Source organism: Anabrus simplex, chromosome 2, assembly GCF_040414725.1.
Source record: "Anabrus simplex isolate iqAnaSimp1 chromosome 2, ASM4041472v1, whole genome shotgun sequence".
Classification (NCBI taxonomy): domain Eukaryota; kingdom Metazoa; phylum Arthropoda; class Insecta; order Orthoptera; family Tettigoniidae; genus Anabrus; species Anabrus simplex.
Genome location: NC_090266.1, coordinates 259,347,493 through 259,365,786, shown reverse-complemented (window position 1 = coordinate 259,365,786; position 18,294 = coordinate 259,347,493). Strand labels below are relative to the sequence as shown.

Here is an 18,294-nt window from a genome sequence, read left to right as displayed (position 1 = left end):
GGCTTGGCAGACTGATATGTAATAGCAACGGCTGGCTCGGTGAGGAAAGCAACGGGAAACTACCGCGCTCCTCATTTCCCTAGTACGCCTCTTCAGTGACGCCTAGGCTGTTTATGACAGCTGTTGGCGGAGCTACAGAGGACCAAACCAGCCTTCGGGCTGACTACCCAACATACATTTTATAATCATTAGCTCAGAATACAAAGTACATAAACCTTCCTCTGTATGTACTTCAGTGTTGCATTCCATATACGTTGACTAATGTAATAACTCAAACGCAGAAATACAAACTGTCGACGGTGATCTCCATTGAGAGCGTTGGTATTTCGTCTTGATAGTAGCACCAGGTGATGGCTCAGCGCTAGCGAAGGGGTGGGAGTGAGAGAGGGGAAGTAGCGATGACGTCGGCACCCCGCTTTATACTAGCTTACTGGGCGTACAGCCGTGAGTGGAGCTGGTGTAGAGCAGCCGTTAGCATAGCTTGATCTAGTGAGGTACGGCCTGTTCCCGTGTGAGTGGCGTGTGTGGTGGTGCAGCCGGCAAAACCTGTGTTTGGGAAATTCAGAAGAACTTCCTCAAGAGGTGAGTCGGAAGAAATGAATTGCATGTTTATTTGTGCCGTATATCTATATGTTGATGCATTTTCATCTGAGAAACGCGAATGATGTTCGCATTATAACTGACGAATGCTTAGGAAATAAATGGTAGTTCATTTTCCAAGCGAGGAATGTTAACTAGGTCCTATGTTTCCGTCCCATGGTTTAGAGTGTGAAATCGTCCTTATGGCAGGATCTTATTGAAAAGAACTCTTGGCATCCTAGCCCTTTTTAACCTCACTGTTGTTTCGTGATTTTTTTTTATCTTTAAAATATTTCACAAGCTCCATTTTGGTTGTAACGCACATTTTTATTTTACTGTTGAGGCACGTGGTACTGGCTCTTATTGACGTGTGTTTCTATTTTTCTGAGACACCGTGTAGTTAACCGTTATTGTGTCCGCAATGGATAGCAGCAAGGCTGCGTGTTTTACGTGTCCAAAAGTACGATAAAGCTTAGCTGTATCTGCACATACCGGCAGTGACATTCGTACCTGCCATTAATGGCATTGTTATGATTTACTATGACTGTGAAAATCGTACGTTGTTAATCTACTCCTTCAGAAATGTGAGATGCATTTAACATGGGACTCTAAAAATGTCTTATGGGTTCATTGCGAAAATGTTTTGTTTATTGTTCGTTTTCTTTTCAGTTAAGGGATAATAGTCATACTTTTAAATATTATTTTCCGTGTTGTTGAAATGTGAGGCATTAATATGTGTGTAGGAGAGATGCACCGTAAGAGTCCAGGTTATTTTGTGGTGCGGCTACTGACCTACATCCTAAGAGCGTCGTACATTGACCCAAGACCAATCGTGTTTTAAAGAAATTGTCTGTTGCCTTGTATGCATCAGCTTATTTGCAGTAAGCTGTTTCAAATCATTCTAGTCTTCCAAACAGTTTTGGTGTTCAGCGGGTCAGTGACATGCTTATACGTACCTATACAACATTGCGGGCTGTGATGCATTCATTTGTCTTGTCCAATTCATGTTAATCACAACTTGAACCGTTTAGCTAATGCCAACTGAAACCTAAACCATTTTAGTTTCATTCTCTTCCTGTTTGGACGGAAGGATATGACTGCTTCCTCCTTTTCTTTTGTATGTTAGGAAGCTTACGAATTAACATATCTGCTAAATGACTGTTTGAAGATTTAGAAGAAATTGTAGCTCATTATGAACGTATGGGGTAGGAAGTAAATAGTTACGAAATATCCTTTTCTTAAAGCAGATACTCCTTTTTGCCGCCTCTTGCCCCTCCCTTCCTCGAGCAAATGCTCTTTCCCGTATCTACGTTTAACGCTTAATATCTTGGTTTTCAATGTTTGCGTGCTTGGTTTGAGGTTTATTAAGCGGTTTCTTCTCTGATACGACAGTTTGAGATCTTGACATATTTTATTTCCGATCCTGCATTTGTGTACTCAATAGGCTTTCGTGGACTAAATATTAAATTGTTTTAAAGGTGTCCGGCTCCATGGCTAAATGGTTAGCGTGCTGGCCTTTAGTCATAGGGGTCCCGGGTTCGATTCCCGGTGGGGTCGGGAATGTTAACCATAATTGGTAAATTTCGCTGGCACGGGGACTGGGTGTATGTGTCTTTTTCATCCTCATTTCATCCTCATCACGACGCGCAGGTCGCCTACGGGAGTCAAATCAAAAGACCTGCATCTGGCGAGCCGAACTTGTCCTCGGACACTCCCGGCACTAAAAGCCATACGCCATTTCATTTTTTTTTTATTTTTTTTATTTATTTTTTTTTTTTTGTTTCAAAGGTACTTATTGGTACCGTAACAAATTATCATCCTTTATATCGGATATTTAAGCTGATATCGCTTTTAGTTGAAGTAGAAAATAGTATATTACATGCTGAGAAAAAATTTCATCGGAACATTTGTAACAGTCCCACTTCCTGAACTGACTTTATATGCTTTGGAGCATTTGGATGTCGCTTGGCGCGAATTTGTCTACTGGTAGACTGCCTTACAAGCTCAGTTTTTTGGTGTTTTTCACCTAAAACAAGTGTTCTGAAAGCTGCCGTTAGTTTAACTTAGTTTTGATACTTTTATGATCGGAAATATTCTTTTTGATATTAATAGGTGTCGCGTTTGGTTCCCACGAATGAGTATAAATGCCAATATGAGATAAGCCTGATTTCCAACTTGATATTTTCGATCTGTAGGAAATAAGTCTGTTAAATACGAGATTCTATCGGGCACGTTGTTTTATTAAAGATTAACAAAAAAATGTTAAAACAACATTTTAATTCAGAATTGTTCAGTAGATGATGCGAGAGTAACTTAATGGCAGTGGGTTATTTATTTATTTATTTATTTATTTATTTATTTATTTATTTATTTATTTATTTATTTATTTATTAACAGGCTGATGCCCTAGATATAACTAAGACTCATAAAATATAACTTAAACAATATCAGACAATTAGTTTCGCTATTGCACCTTGCTTTTAGTTGTACTTCTTCTTAAAACAATCACCACCACCGTGCTTAAATGTCCCAAGTTTTTAAAACCTCGGAACGAGAATCACCGTATGTCCTTTTTATGGTTCAAGGTGAGGGGCAAAGAGAAGTACAATGTTACCTGTAGTTGATTATCCCGATGTAGTAATTTTTTTGAATTACTGAACTGGAACATTGTTGTTTACTTGGAAGCAGTTCAAAATAATCAGTTTTGCCACTTAATAGGTCCAACAGAAATAAAAAGTATTACTGTATTTTCCAGAATAATCATACTTGTTAAATGCTAAATTTAAAACTAATAATTAGCTCGTTAGTGTGACTGTTTCTTGTTTTAAAGTTAGGATTGTATGCAACGGAACAGTATTCGATTAGAGTTCATATTTGATTTTGTGAAAGAACTGTTGATTCTCTGGCAGTTCCCCTTTACATTACAAATACGATCTGGGTACAGAGTTCGGATTATTTCTTAACATTCAAAACACGAGCCAGCATGACAGGAAGGCAAGGAGGCCTGGCTCTTGGTAGCTTTGGGTTGAAAGAAAGCCTTGGTTACTGCGTCGTTTATTTTTGCACATTGTGTGCCTGTATTTTATAAGCTCTGTTGTCCAGTGGTACTTTCCTTAATACAATTAGTGTACTTGTCTTATTTCGCACATAGTCTTGCGCGCACCTCGTCCTGTATCATGTGTGCTCTCATTCTGGTGGCACCAGTACGTTTTACGATAAATCTGCCTTGCAACCTCCTACGTATACGTGTGTACTTTTCTTAACTGTTTCCCTTTTCTTTCTTCTCGCATTACGCATAGACACTTCTTCCATGTTACACAAAGATAACCGGGCGAGTTGGTCGTGCGGTTAGAGGCGCGCGGCTGAGAGATTGCATCCGGGAGATAGTGGGTTCCAATCCCACTGTCGGTAGCCCTGAAGATGGTTTACCGTGGTTTGCCATTTTCACACCAGGCAAATGCAGGCCACGGCTGCTTCCTTCCCACTCCTAGCCCTTTCCTATCTCTACGTCGCCATAAGACCAATTTGTGTCCGCGCGACGTTAAGCCACTAGCAAAAAAACCCACAAAGTTATCCTACTCAAACATCACATTACGTTGTTACAAATTCAAATGTTTTGCAGTTTTCATTTTAAATATCTGGGATATAGTGTTCAACAACCTCATGAACTAATGTCTGTCTGACTTCTCTGTGGTAACATGTATTAGTATGATGTATATTTAATTGGGGTAGGTGCTGAGGATGAATCAGCATGTTCCTGAAAAAGATGTCATCCTAGCATTTCCTGGAGTTGAGGAAAGGGATTCAAAGAATTACCAGTGTAGTGATGGGATTTGAATTCATTCCATCTCCAGTGTCCATGGATACTATAGTCACACATGTTAGTCTATCAACGCTTCTAGCTATTCTCATCAGTACAAACACTGGAAGGCTAGTCTGGAATTATTTTAACGTAAGTCTGATCCCATGCATTTTTACTCACGAAGTCCATAAACAGGATTATTTTCCCTAGCCCTGTTGTCTTCAGAAGTCTAATGGCCTAAAATACTAAATGGAGGCGCCTTTTAATCGAAATGCATTCTTTTGACCATTTCAGACATAAAAACAAAAACATACACCATAACACTACATCTCCGACGGACCCTTATTACCAACTGCTCCAAGGCCTGCAGGTTACGAAGTGACGCGTGGTCAGCTCGCTTATTCCTCTCCGCCGTCATTCTTGGCTTTCTAGACCGTAGCTGCAATCTCACCGTTATATAGCTGCTCGGTTGTTTTCACGTAGACTTACCGGTAGTGGATCTCGAACTAGCCCTCAAATCCCTACGCCTAGACAGAGAAACTTGAACGTATCCATAGTCGTATTAGAGCAAATTAATCAATGTTAAGCGATACGTTGCCCCTCAGTTGTAGGTTTTTGTTCGGCTCCATGGCTAAATGGTTAGCGTGTGGTTCGATTCCCGGCAGGGTGGGGAATTTTAACCACAATTGGTTAATTCCGCACGCACGGGGACTACGTGTGTGTGGTCTTCATTTCATCCTCATCACGACGCGCAGGTCGCCTACGGGAGTCAAATCAAAAGGCCTGCATCTGGCGAGCCGAACTTGTCCTCGGACACTCCTGGCACTAAAGGCCATACGCCATTTCATGTAGGTTTTTAAAGGTTTACAAATACGTCTCACATGCTATCTCAAATTCGAACTATGGTTAACGTGTTATTAAGGTTATTCGGCATTTTGAGTGTTCCCCCAATTTACATTGTGCCGTCAATCTCCGCAACAAGATGTTCAATTTTAGTTAGGAAAGGAAAGTTCTCTCTAAACCTCTAGGTTAGAATCGTCCAATTTTTCATAGTTTGATGTGCGCATGGAGAACTGGCGTCAAAACTTACGATCATCCACTAGGTCTTGACGCAGAATAAAACGGCACATCGGCTTATTTACAGGCACGTAAAGTTGCGTGTAAGTCCTCATCGCTAATCATGTGTGTCCATGCGCATTTAGTGCTTAGAAATGAAAATTGTAAACACCGGTTACACACCACCGATGCAAGCGTGCCTTTGTGGTGAGCACTTCCGTTCTCCTTAATACTTCTGCGACTTGGGTTGATAGCCAGACGTCATAGTCATGTGGCCGCGATATGGGATATGGGATTTTAAAAATGAAAACGTCACGTCGTTGTGGTTCGCGTTCCACGTGAAACTGGAGGACCCGTATTTATATTCAGAATATCAACAGTCTTTTGAAAACTACCAAGCTTGCACCGGCTGGCTGGCTGGCTCGGTTTTCTTTGCTGTGCAATTCACACGTCGCACGTGTATCAGTTCATAATAATAATAATAATAATAATAATAATAATAATAATAATAATAATAATAATAATAATAATGTTATTTGTTTTACGTCCCACTAACTACTTTTTAAGGTCTTCGGAGACGCCGAGGTGCCGGAATTTAGTCCCGCAGGAGTTCTTTTACGTGCCAGTAAATCTACCGACACGGGGCTGTCGTATTTGAGCACCTTCAAATACCACCAGACTGAGCCAGGATCGAACCTGCCAAGTTGGGGTTAGAAGACCAGCGCCTTAACCGTCTGAGCCACTCAGCCCGGCTGTATCAGTTTATAAACTGAACCGGAACTAATGAGGATCAGATAAACGTGGAGCCTCCTTACAAGATATACTACCCCTCCATATATAGAAAAAACTTTGTATGTTATGACCGGGCGAGTTGGCCGTGCTGTTAGGGCTGCGCAGCTGTGAGCTTGCATCCGAGAGGTAGTGGGTTCGAACCCCACTGTCAGCAGCCCTGAAGATGGTTTTCGGTGGTTTCCCATTTTCATACCAGGCAAATTCTGGGGCTGTACCTTAAGACCACGTCCGCTTTCTTCCCACTCCTAGCCCTTTCCTATCCCATCGTCACCATAAGACCTATCTGTGTCGCTCTCTAGTGCTGCAAATCAGAAATGTTATATTTCATCTTCACTCATAACCGCTATAATATTCTAGAACCTTGTACTCACCTGTAATTTTAGGCAAATAAATAAATAACTTTTATTTCAACCACTTAGTAATATAAATCATATTTCATGGAAGTACGAGGCTTGTCTGTGGGTATGAAGGTAAATTTGCAGTCTGGACTTAGCTCCTTTGTAGGCTCAAACTTTATTTGTTAGATTTATCATTTAAGTATGGATTTTAGAAACTATGCGGAGGTATCTTATGATAACATTCAATTGACATATAGTGAAGCCTAACATAGTCCTTGGAACGGTTTGCTGTGACTTCTTCGCCGATAGCCAATTTTTATTAATTATTATTCCTTTAATTTAAAGCGTGATGTGACCGACCCCAACAACTGTATCTTTTTTAAAGTGGATTTTAAGTTTTGTAGAAACTACGGAGATTATAAACTTTAAGAACGTTATTCGTTAACAAAGAGAAATATAGTAAAAACAGGGGAGCACAGTAAGTGGAATACGTACATAAACGTTTAAATAAATACGTTTACTGAGCGAGTTTTCTGCGCGGTTAGGGGCGCGCAACTGTGAGGTTGCACTCGGGTGATAGTCGTTCGAACCCCATTATCAGCACCCCTGGTTTTCCGTGGTTTACCATTTTCACATCAGGCGAATGTTGGGGTTGTACCTTAAGTCACGGTCGCTTCTTTCCCACTCGTACCCCTCTCCTATCCCATCGTCGCCATAACACTTGTGTCCGTGCGACCTAAAGCAAATGGTAAAGAAATAAAACAAGCAAGTTTTTCGAACTCTACTGGACGCGTAGAACTAACCGTGAAATTGTTTACATCCGCATACTCTAGACTCGTACGGATACAAGTAATAACGGATAGCTTGTTAAACGTTCATTCGTATACACGGATAATCAGGAACCCTATTTGAAACTAGCTCGTTTAATCTCGCTTTGTTGGATGACCGGGCGAGTTGGCCGTGCGGTTAGGCGTGCGCGGCTGTGAGCTTGCATCCGGGAGATAGTGGGTTAGAATCCACTGTCGGCAGCCCTAGGTTTCCCATTTTCACACCAGGAAAATGCTGGGGCTGTACCTTACTTACGGCCACGGACGCCTCCTTCCAACTCCTAGCCTTTCCTATCCCATCGTCGCCATAAGACCTATCTGTGTCTGTGACGTAAAGCCACTGGCCAAAAAAATTGTTGGTTGGACACACACACACGCACACGCGCGCGCGCTCGATAGGGTTCCTGTCTGAAGAGCAAGGAGGCTACTCTAGCCGGGCAGTATTATAGCGGACGAAGAATTGCATATGCCTGCACAATGGACGCACAGTAGTCGTCCTCTAGAATGAATTACTTTCCGAAATTCCGACGATGCTGTGCAGCATAATGTTAGGGGATGTTTTCATGGTCTTGGCGAGTGTGGAGTTTACCCTGAGGAGTAGAGGCGTACGGTGTACTGTATCTATGCAATGTCACAGGAGAGCATCACCGAACCTCCGCCTTGCTGCGTTCAATGTGCATTCCCTGTGACCAGCACTATTTCCGAAATTTCTCTAAACACATAATCGACGATTGTCACGAACAAGTCTCTAGATAATTTCATCGGTAAATAGATTGTGCAAGTGCTGATTAATCCATCTGGCATAATATCCTGCCATTCTTTAACCCTCTCCAGCTCAAATTTATTTGTCAGAGGAAAAAACTTTTCTTGAAAATCCCCTTCAAACAGGTATAAATAAAATTTGTGTGCCAAAATCCATGCAGGTTTTGGAAAAGGAAAATGGAAAAGTGATTCCAGTTGGAGTCAACGAGCAATACGAATGCTTGTTTAAAGGGTCCTAACATCTAAGGTCATTGGCCCCATTACGAATGTGAAAGGTCTGAAATAACAGGCAATATGTAACCTAATATTATGTAATGTATTAGACAATAATAGTATTATATGCAGTCAATATCAAAGTATGTTCTAAACATGTAATGTTATGAAGAGCGGGGGGAAATATTAAAATGTAAATATCGGTTATATTATGCAATATGCAGTGTACATTATTATTTCGTGCAGTAGCGGCGACTAAGGGGGGGCGAGGGGGGGGGGGGCAGTCGCTCCCCCAACTTTTTAGAGAAATCATTACATTTTTATTCCATTTCAGCCGGCTGAAACTAGGAATTATAGGAATTATTAAAAAACAATATGTGCAAATGTTTAATTATTAACAAAATTATCGAAAATGCGCACAAAATGTCGTTCATCGCGGCTAACCGATTTGTATAGCGCCATAGCAAGTAATGGAGACTTCGCAAATGCTATGGGGAAGGGAAACCGGGGTATATTTATGCCAAGGTCGTGGACACTGAGGTATGTTTCACCTCCTTGCCGCGTGCATTCGTCAGTCTGGCAGTATCTTTAATATTGTCTGTTAGTTTCTTAGAGTGTAGTCAAATACTAAATGATTTTTTTAATCTTATAATCATGCCGTACTTCTATTTAATTGTAATACGTGTGTAAAATTCGTTATTTGGTGAAAGATTTATCGTATAGTATTGAATCAAAATCTCAAACTATTATTGCTGCACTTAAGTTAGTAAACTGTCAACCGTTACCTCTCTGTCGAAATTCGCTCAAAGAGCATCAAAAACTTACCATTTTGTAGCTTTTTTTTTTGTTCAGTTTTGATGTGTATAACCCCACCCGTTATATCCCTCAACCCGGCTTTCTGTCGTCTGTATATTCCCCCCCTCCCCCTACTTCTAATTCCCAATCGCCGTCCATATTGACAACGTGCTAGAAGTTTATTTTTTTCATATGGAAGTCTTTGAAACATTCTTTTTGTCTGAACGACAGAGAGCATCGGAACCTTGACTAGGACTTGATAAACATCTTACAGCTGTTCTTCTGCTTCGAGTAATTCAGGCCAGTGACAAATCTGGTCAAAGCGCGTGTCCACTAATGGAAGTTTCTGTGCAAGTGGAGATACCCAATCTGAAGAATGCCCTTTTTTCCTTTGATTCGATTTTTCCAGCAGTCCTCAATGCATACGCTATAGAAGCATTGAACTCGAGGAATGATATCATTTTACATTATTTAGTTTGCAATGTCTCCTGTAAAGAATCCATGTACCGACAGCACACACATCCAAGATAGAAAATACAACTCTGAAACTCTTATGACAGAAGGAAGTCGTTGAATTTAATAACACTATGTGGTCATCATTTAGAATTCCACACACCAGAAAAGCCCATTTGTTCAAATTGATATCATAAACTCTTTGATCAACATATCATTCCCGTTTTGATGCAGTGGTCAAATAAGATGCTATTCATAAAAATGAAGTTGCAAATCGTATGCATTTTCTTCTAGCTTCATAGAGATAATATATTAACTGCAGAAGTGTAGAACATCACAAATTAGGAACCAGTAGATAATCTTGACAGCACAATATTCACTGCCATTACACACACATGCTTGTGCAGAACATCCTGACAGCTTGACCCACCTCTACAGATGAAAACAAAGCTTCCAGAGAGCAAAAGATATCTGGCAAAGAGTTTCTTGGTAAAATCACAGAAAGTATGAAAGTTAGTGATTCCAATTGGAATAAACGGTCTTGGGAGGGTTAAGTGCCCTATTACGGCGAGGTGTAAAGGGCTGGGCCTCGCCCTAGCCGTCGAGATAAAGATTGTCTTCATCCAGCCTGTTTCGTACAGTTTGGGTACACGCATTACGTCCTGTGGCCGCCAAGAACTCGTCAGTATCGTAGCATTATCTCCAGGTTTCCTTCGAGCAAAACGTAGCAGCTAGCTCACATCCGCTGCGACTATAGCTTTTGGAAGAGTCATGCGTGGCAAGTACTGAACGTTTTCTGTAGTCACGTCAAGATTCCATATCCGTATCTCGCCACTTTGACTAACTCGTACAAGTTTAACAGTATTCCTATTCGCCGTGATTAGTAGCACTATGTGAGGGACACCATGGGTGTGCTTTACCAGGGATTAGTACCATTATTGAGGGGTCGTTGACGCGGTTTTTCGACGTCAGAAAATAAAGCATTGTAAATTGGATCCACTGAGTATTTTGGATTCATTATCATTTTTCATCATCATTCGTTTTAAATTCTAGTCTGTGGATACATTTTGAAGTTTTAATAATCGTTTCATTTCGTTGCATCTCGTACCATTAGGGGCCGATGACCTAGCTGTTAGGCACCCATTAAACAATCATAATCATCATCAACAACAGTATTCCTTGTTGATAACTTACCTCGTATTATTGCGGGTGAAACACCACTTCATAGACACGATCGAACCAGACTTTGGCTTTCTGGCCATAATAAAACTACAGTGTTCACAACAAAACAATACTGCCTTATGAGAGTACAACCTCAAATTATGTGCTTCTCTTTCTTTGACAGGTTTTAAAAAAGACAATTCTACTGATTTGCCATACGGGTTTGAAATTCGAGACTACTAACAAGACTTGCAGAGGAGTTAAAAAAACAATTCTGGAGTACATAGGCCTACCTTCTTTGTATTGAAAATGAAAACCTACAACCTGTTTTCCAGTCATTGACCGGGTCAGGGATGGAATGAATGAAGCAGGTATAGGCTATTAGTACGATGGGGTCGGCACTCCCAAAGTGATTTATTAATGACTGATAGATGCTATGAAATGAGAATGGAGAGTGTTGCTGGAATGAAAGATGACTGGGAAAACCGGAGTACCCGGAGAAAAACCTGTCCCGCCTCCGCTTTGTCCAGCACAAATCTCACATGGAACGACCGGGATTTGAACCACGGTATCCAGCGGTGAGAGGCCGACGCGCTGCCGTCTGAGCCACGGAGGCTCCCTTTGTATTATGAAGCGATATTATCATTAACGGCAAGAGAGAATTTGCTGTAATTCATAAGGGAAACATACGAAAACATTGACGATATTCAGCTCAATACAGTAATCACTTAGGCCACGTAGCGTCAACATATGGTATAATTAATCATTTTACTTGTTTGTAAACCAGCGTTTAAGTTATGATTTGCGTAACGAAGAAAAGTAGAACTGAATCTAAAGGATTTTACTTGCAATAAACCAGTTTATGGATAACATGTGGAACCTATAATTATGCAGTTCTATTGTGTGAGCTATATGCTAATTTTCCTTCATGACTTTTACTGCGGCGTATGGGCCCGGTGAATTATGTAATGTTTTTCCGTGGATAGGGCTGATAAGTTGTTTTGCCCTTTAACACCAATGCATTGTAGTACTAATAAGTTTCAAATTGCATAATGAAGTTTCAAGAGCCCTAGAGTATCAATACATATGTCACCAAACTGTTAAATGGTAAGTGGAATCGTCTTAATTAAATGTACACTGTACATAATCTCTACAAGATCTAGGAGTCCACTTCTCTCGCTTTTTACATAATCTTCATTGTAGAATTGTATGCCTTTCTTCGTTATCTGTAAACCCCTATGAATGAATTAAGTGCCACGTCGTATTTTTAGTGGATAATTTTCTGATACACTATGGAAGGGAAGGTAGTTCAGTTTACACTGTCTTTGAAGAAGTACAGTAATAGCAAACTAAGTGTGTGCGAAAATTTGCAGTTGGAACTTGCCATTTGAGAATTGCAACTTGAAGAGAAATGCAGTGAATATGGTAAGAAAATCAATACTTTTTATTTACAATTTGTTTTACGTCACACACACACACACACACACACACACACACAGATAGGCCTAGGTCTTATGGCAGGATAGGAAAGTGCTAGGAGTAGGAAGGAAGCGACCATGGCCTTGATTAAGGTGCAGCCCCAGACTTTGCCTGGTGTAAAACGGGGAAAACACTGGAAATCAATAATTGTAACACTAAAGTTTGAATATAGGGTGGGAAATACGAAATTGGAGCAGGTAGACAATTGCAAGTAACTATGTCATGTATTCTCTTTCCGCAGTAGTACAGGGAATTAAATCCAGAAAATGTGTATTTAAGTTAATGTACTCGTAGCAAGTTTAGTAATTGCAAACTAATGTATTTTCAAGAAGGGTTAGCTGACGAAATTTTACCATAACATCGCCTTGTTCTCAAACCTACCTTGTTATACGGGACAGAAGGTTGGGTCTTCTGAATAAGCTGGACGTAACAAGCAAGTATTCAGAATTGCTGGTACAACCAGGTGGTGACTTCACAGGAGTGTGCTCGTAATGGAGTGGGGAAACTTCTAGAATAGATAAATTTGATGGTGAAGACTATTATTTGATTTTAGTGGTTTGTGAAGCGAATGGAGAAGTTATTAACCTTGGATTCGACCGTGATGGAGAAGAGCAGAATTGAGCCACGGAGACTATGGTTACTCTGTACTCGAATATTTCAACGTAGGCTACGTATTGTAAATGAAATAATCACAGTATTTAATTCCAGTAAAATCTCGCGGTTTGACGGCGTTAACTTTCGTCGATGTTTTGATATCCATATTGAAAATCTAAGTTTAAAAATTACAGCTCTCAGAATGTTTCAGAGGCCCTGTGCTAGGCGCTTAAATGTTTCGAACTCTTGGCCGTATGCTTTGCACTGAAATCTTAAATGCAGGCCTATATCGTATTGTATTTTATCGTGGTCTGGTAACTGAATTTATACTAGGAAGATTGTCTTCACTTCACATTGGCGGGGCTGTCTGAATTTGCTAATATATTCCCATCAGAGTGACATCCTGTCTCTAATGCTTCGGTCCCACAGCAAATTGGAACACGCCGCATCTATGTCCTCTAATAATGCGTGCAGATTTTTTTTTTCTTTTCAGAACTAGCTCTCTTTAGACATGCGAGTAACTGATATTTGACTTGTTAGTAAAATTTACAACTGATATGCCTAACATCTTTATTCCGGCTATTTAACTAAATGCTGAAGGCAGTGTCTGTGAATTTATTCGTATAGGCATGTTAACGTCTTGCTTAAACTGGAAGTTGAAGCCCTTATACACACAACTCATTTATTCTGTATTTTCATCTCTGTGCTATGTAACTTTCGCGTGGATTTTCCCTATGTTGTCTAGAGGATTCCGTCTCCGTTAGACATAAGTGGGCGCAGTTGGTGACTGGACGGGTAGTTTTTCCTCCGTCATCAGGATTCGAATGTTACTGTTTGGAGTTAGGTATCTCACCTAAGAGAGGCGTGATGGCCAAGTGACATAGTCTCTGATCTCTCACCAAGGTGGTCGTGATTCGAATCTCGGCCACTGAATGTGGAATTTTTGAAAAGTCGCGTCTCGGGGGTTTTGATTCCACTGGCTATGATCACGGCATTGTCACATTTTTATGAATTCGCAAGTATTGGAGGGATGGATCTGATTTATTGTTTCTTGATTCGTATCAACCTTAATACTGAAATTTACAGGTTCGGTTCTAACACAATCCCGTGTCATTGACGGTTCTTTATGTCTGGCAGCTACTCTACAGACCACTTAGTTGCTAACTGGAGGTTCACTGAAACGATGACAACCTAGGATTTCATTGCAGACAGCATTGGTTTCTCTTAGGTACTAACCTGGAGAGGGCATGCTGCCTTAAAGGCACAGTTGGCAAAGACGGCCGGGGTTTGAATCGCCGCCAATGGATGTGGGATTTTTGACGTCCGTGTATTTCGGATATCATGTGAAGTTCCATGGCTGTGGTGTCGGTAGTAATACTAAAGGTAGCTTGTTTTACTAGCTCTCGATTGTTCAAAACTTCCCTGCCGTTATGGGGTCGTGTGATTTATATAGGAGCTAATCGGCAGTTGCTCTGAAGTAATCCCCGTATTATTTTCCCCCCATGGATTTCAGCTGATCCTGGTTGCTGTGAAGTTGAGGGTTTTTTTCTGTATGTTTCAAGCCGGAAGTTTTTATGCAGTTGCGGGCGGTCTTCTTTGCAATGGAATTAAGTTTAGTAAATTCGACCATACTTTAAAATCCTAAATCTAGAAACTCGCTAATATGGCGTTACCAGGGGTCGAATGAATACGAACTAGCATCAACTTATTTTACACTGTTTTCAGACATTTAGGGCATACTTTATTTTGATGTAAGTTATTAAGATCTATTACGTTAAAAAAACATCACTGGTATGTGTGTTAGATTGACTGTGAAGTTGACTAGATGATAGGGAAAATTAAAAATAAATAATGCGCGATAACTACAACGACCTTTGAGTTCCTTATGTACGAGGGGGTTAAGTATGGTAGGAGGCATGTTGGTTTTAGTCAGTTGCAGCTATGGTTAGATGGTTAGAACCAGAAGTTTTGCTGGATTTCATACCATTATCATTCAACATATTTAAAGAAGCTGCTAAAACTAGTTAGTAGATGCTACTTTTTATTCAGCTGACCCAATGTTTCAAGGTATCTGCAAAACAAAACTGCTGCAGTTCATATCCCACTTAGATTTTTCCTTCAATTTTCAGACTATATTTGTCAGGCTTAGAAGTCAGCCCCAAGAAGATTGTATGGTTTGGAGTGGGTTGGGATATATCCTCATGTTCCTTAGAAACTTAGTTACAGGCAATTACGAATATCGCTTAATATTTGTTAGCCGTTTACTCCCCTGCAATAGGTTAATATCCTATTATCGATCGTCTTTGAAGTGGTGTTCCACGATTTGTCTTGTAGCTCGAAATAAATATGTTGAGATTTACATCCGCGTCCTTCTCATTCATAGGGCCAATAAGCAGGGACTGCACTTTGATACAAATGTCACAATTACAAAGTCTTTTCTTGTACACGACACTAATTAATTCAACACACAACGAACACTCGTCACTTGGACGATATGATCAAGGGTTTGCCCCGACCTTGTGGCACCCCTGGACCTTCTTTAACTGTTCGATTGTATTAAGTGAAAGGGATGTGATGTCTTGGACTTCAATCATATTATAAGGTGCATTATATGGTAGTTACTTAACCCTGCAAGAGTTTTCATTTTGCTCTCCTGTCCCAAGCAGCCACCAAAGGCACGGAATCCTCGTTCTAATCGAACTCTAATTATCCTATATAAAATTTAACACCAAACATGTTTTGACGAATTTGGTTTGTGTGGGTTGGACGTCATCAGACTTTCATCGTGACTAACCTAGTTTTTCTTTGAATTTCCGCCTCTTGCTTTATAGAAAGTCAGGTGCCTCATTTCAAGTTCAGGACATTTCCTGGTCTTAGCCCTTTGTGATTATATACAGTCGCCTAGTAATGACGAGGCTACATTTCGATATGTAGCATTACAAATGCCTTGTCACCCGTTTGGGTGATTTGGATGTAGTATTTTCAGTTCATTGTAAGTCCTCTTTGGAGCGAACTTGTTCTCATGGTATATAATTGTAGCAGCATACTTAGTTTGCCAGCATTCCGTTATTTAAGATCTTACTCCATGTAGGTGCTATTGTTTTTATAAAAATCCCTTTACGAATCGTTAAGTGTGAAAGTTAAATTCCATGATGGCTCTCGGGCACACAACAGATTTGGCACTAGTGTCACGTTTTTTTCATAGTGGTGTTTTATTTACGACGCAAACCTTTCACCATTCCCTTTAAGATCGATACCAGCGGTTAAATCCTCTTAGTTCTGTGACATCATTGCTAGTTTATTCCTAAGATGACGCAGTTTGAACCCTTGCATGTGTTGTAACAGAGTGCCTTATCCAAACCCAGACGTTGGCGACTTATTGCCCCCCCCCCCCAGCTAAGCCAAGGGGGCACTGATCAGACATCCTGAGCCGGAATTTGCATGCGGTAGGGCAGGGATGGCGAACCTTTTCCAACTAGTGTGCCACTTTAAGTCTGGGTTATTATTCTCAACTGTCTACTGTGCCACTTGTTATTTTCTTTGGAATGGCTACATCCTCCCCCCCACCACCACCCCCCACGAATTCTGTCCCTAATTCCATATTATGTTTCATAATACGTTCTTACATATATATATTGTAAAATAATACATTTGATTGCATGTTCCGTGGTCGTATTTTGCCAATACCGCAAAAATACATGTTTAAATATGTAAGTTTTAAGAATACCTAACATTATTTGTAAAAACAATAAGCGCCCATTGTAACACACTTCGTCATTAAGTATTATCAGATATAGAAATCAAAAATACTGTTATTGCCAAGGGACATTAGGTGAAATACCATTCTCAACTTTAGTGTGAAACTTGTTGCTGAATCTTAGTATCCATGTCGTTTATGTTAGGTTCACAACTTGTCTTCAATAACACACAAGAAGCACTTAGGTCTGAACCAAGACAGTTTCTAACTGTTGACTTCACAATGTTCATTGTAGGAAATAGCTGCTCGCAGGCGTAGGTTGACCAAAACAAAGTAAGTAGCGTCGTAGTACGTTTCTTCATGGCCGAAAACATTTGTGGAAGGCTGTTCCACTGAAAATATGAAGTTCTCCGGCTTGTCGAGAGAGTATTCACCATCAACAGCTCATTCGATTTTCACGAATGTACGAATTTGTTTACCCATACACTGCTTTCTTGAAATTCAGTCAACTCCATTTGTAAGCTGTCATATTTTAACCACTGAAAACCACCTTAATATCGCTCAATTGTCCAATATGATGTATTGAAATAAAGTGAGATATTTTCTCCAAATCTGGAAATTGGGATAATCTCTGGCAACTATTTGTCTTACCAAAAAAAAAAAAAGTTACATACTAAGAATAATTAAGCGTTGCTGGCAACCACACACAAGACAAACCTCACTAATTGACTGATGTGGGTGAGCGAATGGCTCGCCGGGCGCATCTTCCGGACTTATCAGTGTTGCAATGTTGCCATAATGCACTTCCGAATGGAACTAGAATTTAGATTTTCGGTATTTATTTCTTAGAACTGAAACACTATGACTATACGATGCACGAGATATGTATTGTCTATAGCACACGACGTACATAAAAACGTCAACATGTGCATGTGGTGTGCCACCGAAATCGTGTTCGCGTGTCACCAAGTGACACGCATGGCATAGGTTCGCCATCCCTGCGGTAGGGTGTCAAGTTCCTTTCCGCTCCTCCTCTAGCGGGCAATACTTGAGCCACCAGAGAAATGGTGACCACGCCCATTGCTTAACTTCGGAGATCTCACGGGATCGGGTAGTTCTACGCCGTTCGCCCTATGCATATGAGAAAGTAAAACACAAATGCTCATATGCATGTGATTTGAAACTGTGACCTATGATCAGAATATTTAGGCATGCCAAACGACAAGCATGATGTCCAGTTTCCCTTGCAACTCATATTTAAAACGTGTATGGAATCAAGTTGAGTGAACTTTTATCCCTGTAATATTCTCAGTGTAGGCGTTCCCCAGTTCGGATTAATTGCAGTTGACTGTACTGTTTGCGATAACGCGTTTCGCAACTTGTGTGCGTGGTGCGTGCGGATATAACTTCGCCCATGAAGCACCTCCCCTCCTACTGCAGGACGGTTCCCAGCCTTATCGATAGCTTGCATAATGAAAATACAGGATACGCTTACACTTGGGAAAAGTTAGGTTATAATCAAGATACCGTAGTAAATAGTTTTCTTTCTGTATTTATTGTTTATATAGAGCGAACTTAAAAATATAGTTTTGCGGGAGTCCATGAAGCGCTTTAACACCTACAATTCTGCCTCCTACTCTCGCGAGGCTGCACATGAGATTATTTTTATTTGAGATTGACTTTTATAAAATGCCGCATTATCGTAGGTATTATGCCGTCTATGGAGTCACTCCGGTGCATCTTGAA

At 40.6% G+C, this 18,294-nt stretch overlaps 1 protein-coding gene across 1 annotated transcript in view; it reads left to right on the top strand.

Moving 5' to 3' along the window:
* Positions 1–442: 442 nt before the first annotated feature.
* The window catches only part of LOC136864038 (very long chain fatty acid elongase AAEL008004), a 332,205-nt gene continuing 314,353 nt past the window's right edge, over positions 443–18,294 (top strand). The window contains exon 1 of the mRNA XM_067140559.2: positions 443–582. The gene's annotated coding sequence lies outside the window, so the exon portion shown is untranslated. The remainder of the gene's footprint in view (positions 583–18,294) is intronic.